This window comes from Folsomia candida, unplaced genomic scaffold (genome assembly GCF_002217175.1).
Source record: "Folsomia candida strain VU population unplaced genomic scaffold, ASM221717v1 Fcan01_Sc018, whole genome shotgun sequence".
NCBI classification, from domain to species: domain Eukaryota; kingdom Metazoa; phylum Arthropoda; class Collembola; order Entomobryomorpha; family Isotomidae; genus Folsomia; species Folsomia candida.
In genome coordinates, this window is record NW_019091210.1 from 1,179,530 (window position 1) to 1,185,574 (window position 6,045).

A 6,045-nucleotide genomic window follows, 5' to 3' on the forward strand; every position below is an offset into this window, starting at 1 on the left:
GTAAGTAAAAGTGAGCAGAATTCCAGATTCGCCACATACCCCCGACCGTTGTCTTCTCTCCTTCTTGGCTAAAAGAAGATTGGGTGATAAGTTGTCCTAAAGTTGTCGACCGCCTTGTCAAGAGAGGAGGAGGGCCAGGACAATAATTAGGAAAGTGTGGACATTAAAGTGTTTGGGAGGAAGTGAGTTAGCAGGCGAGAGGGCGGAGGCGTGGCAGATGTGGTCGGGGTAGAGCTGGACGAGAGGAATTCTGGTGTCGGCGAATCTGGAGTCGAGGCAGGTCGTCGCACTGATTAAGTCGTACATGGCGTGGACTTCGGGAATTAGGGCAGAATGAGATTCATAGGACTCTCGCAGCCAGCGACGGAGCCAGTCGCCCAGCCAGACTGTGGAGTTATTGCGCAAAATTATGTAATTAGTGGTCACTATAAGTGGGAAGGACAATAAAAAGATGGAGTTACCTAAATTGCAGTCACACTGCATGTCATTTCCGGTGAGGACTAATCCACCTGAAAGACAATCGAGATGTTATAATTGTATCCCCATCGCAGTTTATTGCATTTCCCAGATTATCATCTGACTAAGGAGAATTTGTTCGGAACTAAGACCTTACTAACTACAAAATGGATCAGTTCTTGAACTTTTCTACCCCGATGATCCATTAAAACTTTTTTCAGCGAAACTCGTAAAACTTAAATCTCTTGCACTTTCACCTAATTGACTAATACTTTAAATCCATGCATTCGGACCAGCGAGTAATTTCGCACAATTGGCCCTATAAATGGGTTTATTTTATAATCATTGCATGGTTTAGTTTAATTGTCTCTCTATCAATCTCCTGATATTTGTTTAATGGAAGAGCCTGTAAAATAATGACCAGGTGAAAGTTTGAGAGAAGCAACACCTGTACAAACAATAAGGCCTCATGTAGCGAGTGGGAAGGTAATTCTATTTGGATTTATAATAAAACCACACACCTCCATCGCAATGTGGACAAGCCTTTTGAGAGGATTATCTAATTTAATCAATTTTGTAGCCAGCAAAATTAAAGTGGTGACTAGAGTATGTATGTAGCAGGATGAACTTCTCAGCAGCAGATCCATTATCGTGATTACCTCACAACTTAAAAAGAGATCTCCTTACCTTGGAGAAGCTTGGTGCCTTTTGAGAACCAGAATGACGAGTTGGGATACAAACTGGCCGAGTTCAGGGTGGAAATTTTATTGAAGGACAAGTCCACCTTCGCCCACTCGGCGTTGAGAAGTTCAAAGATTCTGGATGGAATTTCCTCCACCGACGTTCGAGTGATCGTCAACTCAATGCGAAGACAGTTCTGTAGGCCTTCGAAAGCCTGCTCCTCTATCCGTCTCACCTTCTCCCCCGTCACCCTTAATCTCCTCAGACCAGGCAAAATCCCCCCAAATAATTGGTCGGAGAGGGTCGGCTCCTTGATTTGGACGTGTAATTCCTCCAAACTCTCAATTCCAGAGAGGACAGCTCCTGTCATGTCATAAAAATTCAATATTTAAAAGTCGGCAGGGGTCGAGGTGGCGGTAGAGCAGCAGCGTTACTGCCGCTGCTCATGACGAAGAAATTAGACACCGTGATCCGAACGCCGAAACGGTTGACGGTCTGTTACGCGATGCATCCCTCGTTGGAGGAGATTGTCAGTGTGATCGAGTATTTAAGACCCAAGATTCTCACACCGTTAGTTATGCCGTTTGCGTCTAGTTTGCAAGAAGTGAGGGTTTAAACAGTATTAAATGCAATACATTTAATGGCCATTATCTTAATTATCTTAATTTCCAGATAAAAGAAGCCTTCCGAAAATATTGCGGTCACTCCTTCATCTACAACGATTATCGCACTCCCTGCGAAATAATTAACGATCCGGCTGACCGATTCAACAAAAAGTCACCCCATCCCGTTGCCAAACTCAACCCTGCCCTCATGGGGCTGGTGCCTATCAAAAAATGGGCCGAAGACATCGACCCCGACGCGTCAGACTCTTCCGACGACGAATTTCAGATGCCGGCACGAACCACGCCAAACAAGAAGGAAATCGTCATCCAATTTAATCGCGACCCGCTCGAGGACAGCGATAAGATCGACCCGGGTCACCCGATTCCCCCGTCACCACTACAAAAATCTCATCACCTTCTCCACCATCAACTTCCACTCCTGTCTCCACAAAAATCATCGATGTCATCAACATCTCCTCTCAGACCCCTCCAGGACCTTTGTCAACTTCAAACTGTTCGACCATGTCACCTCCTTCGCCCACCGATCCGGTCATCGTGCCAGATGGCACCTCTAGAAAACCAGCTTCTCCACCCCCCGTCAGAATTGCAGTGCTCGACAGGCTCTTCTCTCCATCCCCTCTCTCCTCTCCGACCAAGAATCAACCCTCAATTTCCCCACCCCCCACAAAAATTCGCACCCCCTCACCTCAACCATCGACTTCAACAAAGCTCAAAACATCCAGAAATTCCCCCCGAAAAAAGACAACTCCTTCGACATCTTCTACCCCCACCTCCATCCCACGTCTCGACACGCTCTTCTCCCAGTCCCCACTCTCTTCTCCGAACACTTCGCCCATCAAAACTGGCACCAAATACGAGGTCATCACGATCCCGGACGATCAGGACGATGCCGGAAGTGAGACCGACTTCGAAGAAGCAGAACCTTCGAATTCTCAAGCCATCACACAGCTCATCCAATAATTAAGTGAATTATATCATGACCAATACAATTTAGAGCTTTATTTATTAAAGATGTTTAACATTTTCAGAAACTTATATTTATTTTCAGAAGAAATAAAATTCAGATATTTTTTTTCCAAAATCTACAACTCGTCCGGAATATGTTGCTGAATGTCTTGCCGTATCGATAAGAATAACGCGATCACGATTGCCAGTAGGGTCACCTAAGTCAAAATTTAGAGTTCATCTTAAAATTTGCTAAAATAAGCCCTGACTCGGGCTAAAAAACTGCATAAAATTTTTACCATAATTAACAACATCATGCTCCCCTGCCGGATCGTTTTTGATTGAGATTTCGCAACTTGTTCCATAATTTGTAGTCGGATCTCTAAATTTCGTACACGCTCGAGTAATTCTCTATTAAAAGTGGACATCATTTTCAGAAAATGTGCAAAAAAAGACATTAAATATTTATCTCAATTAATTTAACAAACCTTTCATCTTTATCTGATGCCATTTGATTATACTTATAAATATGCACACAATTAACTGGCCAATTACTTTCTTACAATTAAACTTGATACAATTTTTTTATTCAATAATTCATGCACTAAAATATGCAGGTCAAAATAAATAAACTGCCATACAAAAGTTTATTATAACGAGCAGGCAAAACAAATGAAAAATAAACAAACACCTGCCAAAAGACAGGTATACATACACCTTTACATATTATAGTCGGTTTTTTCGTATTAAGTACATATGTAATATTCTAATTTAATAATGTGATGAAGGATACGAGGTCCAGTATTTTTCAGGCACCTGCAACAATGCACATTATAGAAGCCCCTCCTCTCTCCAGGAAGTCAGATTCATGGAAAGTTCACTAAATGACTAAAATTTAATTGTACAATTTCATACATATCTACAAAATTATAAAAGTATTTTGAGATATCAGGTCACTCTAATTATCGCCCTGTCTTAACTTCCGCAAAAACACCACAATTCCACTTCTGCTGCCTTATCCCCATCTAAACACCAAATGTCCCCCGATTTCATTCCACTCGCTCTATGAACTATGGCGACCTTATCCTAGGTAATAGGTCTACAGATAAACGATATGGTCATGTTGTGCATCTTGATTTTTATTTACAGCAAACTTCCTTGATATGGCTGAGGACCTGGTGGACCCCACTTGTTTGGATGAATTTCCCCAATTGAAAGCTTTGAAAGAAAAAGTTTTAGCTCTGCCAGAAATTGTCGAGTGGAAAATATCTCAAGTAGCAGAGAAGCTGGAATCTGGATCCGGTGAATAGAAACAAAATTGCAAACGTATTCCATGACTTAATGTTTTCGAATTGTAGAAAATGCATGTACCGAGCATTTATAATTAAATAAATAGTATCCAAAAAAACATTCGTAAATATAGTACGTATTTGCAGGATTAATAGTATTAATAGTATTTGCAGGATTTATTTTTTCCGTCCATATGCCAAATGATAAATTGTGTACAATAATAAACTATTGGTTTTAAACTATCTATCACAATTTACTTATACACTTTTAAATTATATGAAATTACTTTAACATAGATTTAAAAACGGCATTGAAAAAAGTATAAGAGCGAATAATTTTAAATTCTATGTATTGTAATCAGACTTTAAGTATATAATGTCCGTTCATTCGTTATCTCAGTTAAATAATGAAATATTTGGCAATTTTTTCGTTTAAATAAATTGCAACGACTCCTTCAGAAAAGTCCACTCCGACGTATGCATTACTCATTCGTGGTTCCGATATCTGGAAGATTCCACATATTTTTGAAGCTGTCTCGTCTTAGTTTCTGGAATCCTGTATAAAACAATTGAGGGCATGTTATTATTATTTAGGACGAAAGATGCTTTTATTTTTATGCTGATAGCTCTCACATACCAGTGGGATATTGTGCCATGAATGATACCGTGGTCGGAGATTGCGGTGGCGTCGTGCCAGGAGTCCCTTCATTCACGTTAGTTTTCGGGCCAAAAATTGCAACTGAAACGTGACAAAGTAAACGTATTACCGTATAATCTGTGTAATGTCAAATTTCATAAAACTTACAAGGTAACAGCTTCGGGTCTGACATTTTTCTAATGTTTCTTTCCACATCCTCCGTCTGTAAATAAATTGATTTGTTTCATTATGTCGATAACTAAATATAGTTGCAATTTTATACCTTTCGAACCAAGTCGTCCATCCGTTTGCTAAAATCAGTCAGTTTTGCTAGTTCTTCTTCATCCTGTCAAATAAAAAATTACTATAAAACCGATAATTTGATTACTTTCAGCTTTACTGATATAAATTATGAAATACGGATGTAATACCATTATATTTGATGCAAAATGAACAAGTTTTAAATGTTTTGTGACAGTTCTCTTCCTCCTGATTGGCAATTACTACACAAATTGTTTACCAACACGATGCGGAGCCAAATAGTATATTTAGATTGGAATTCAACAACAGACAGGACAACAAGATCTATATTGCGTTGTACATAATGTGCAAGAGCAAAGAGAGGTGAATTCGCACATCATGGAAGATACCCAAATAAGCACTCGATCGACTCGCCCTGTTAGCAAAGAGAGAGAGATTGCTAAACTCTGGATTTGAGTCGCAGAAAGAGAATCTGCACACAACGCAAGGTTGCGAATTCTTTACTCACTTACTAAAGCTCCCAGAACTTGTAGTATCGTATTTTCCAGATAGTGACCAATTCTGAACGTATCAGAGATATTTAAGAGTTTGTATACATGTGATGAAATAATTATCTACTTTTAATTTAGATAAGAATTTTTTGCAGAAAATGAATGTGACCTATGCTATGTACATGAGAAGGTCCCACCGAGACTTGAACTCGGATCGCCAGATTCAGAGTCTGGAGTGCTAACCATTACACCATGGAACCAATATGGAAAGTCTAATGGGATTCTTTCAAATGAAAAACATACGCCGAAAGTTCAGCCGATTTGAGTATCTCTGCATTTATGAAGAATAAATAAATGCTTCAAAATGACTTTATTATCCTTTTAAATCATTATGTAAATATTTCTGATGTAAAACAAACTGAGGAGGCTCAAGTAATTTTCAAAATGTTTGTATATATATCACTGGACGGTGTTTATCACGCAATAAAAAACAAGACAGTAGCCCTTTGTCAGCATTTTATAGGCCGATTTGTGAATAAATATGAACACATGTAAATTACACCTCCCTGGACAATATATTTTATGACACTGGTGAAAAATAATCTGCATCGTGCTCAATAAAAAGTCCTCTGCAAATACATTGAGATGAGACAAGATAA

The 6,045-nt window shown here is 39.3% G+C and overlaps 1 non-coding gene across 1 annotated transcript; it reads right to left on the minus strand.

The window, feature by feature from the left end:
- Positions 1-5,574: 5,574 nt before the first annotated feature.
- On the minus strand, positions 5,575-5,646 carry Trnaq-cug. Its single transcript has one exon. It is a non-coding gene; the product is annotated as a tRNA-Gln (tRNA).
- Positions 5,647-6,045: the final 399 nt, after the last annotated feature.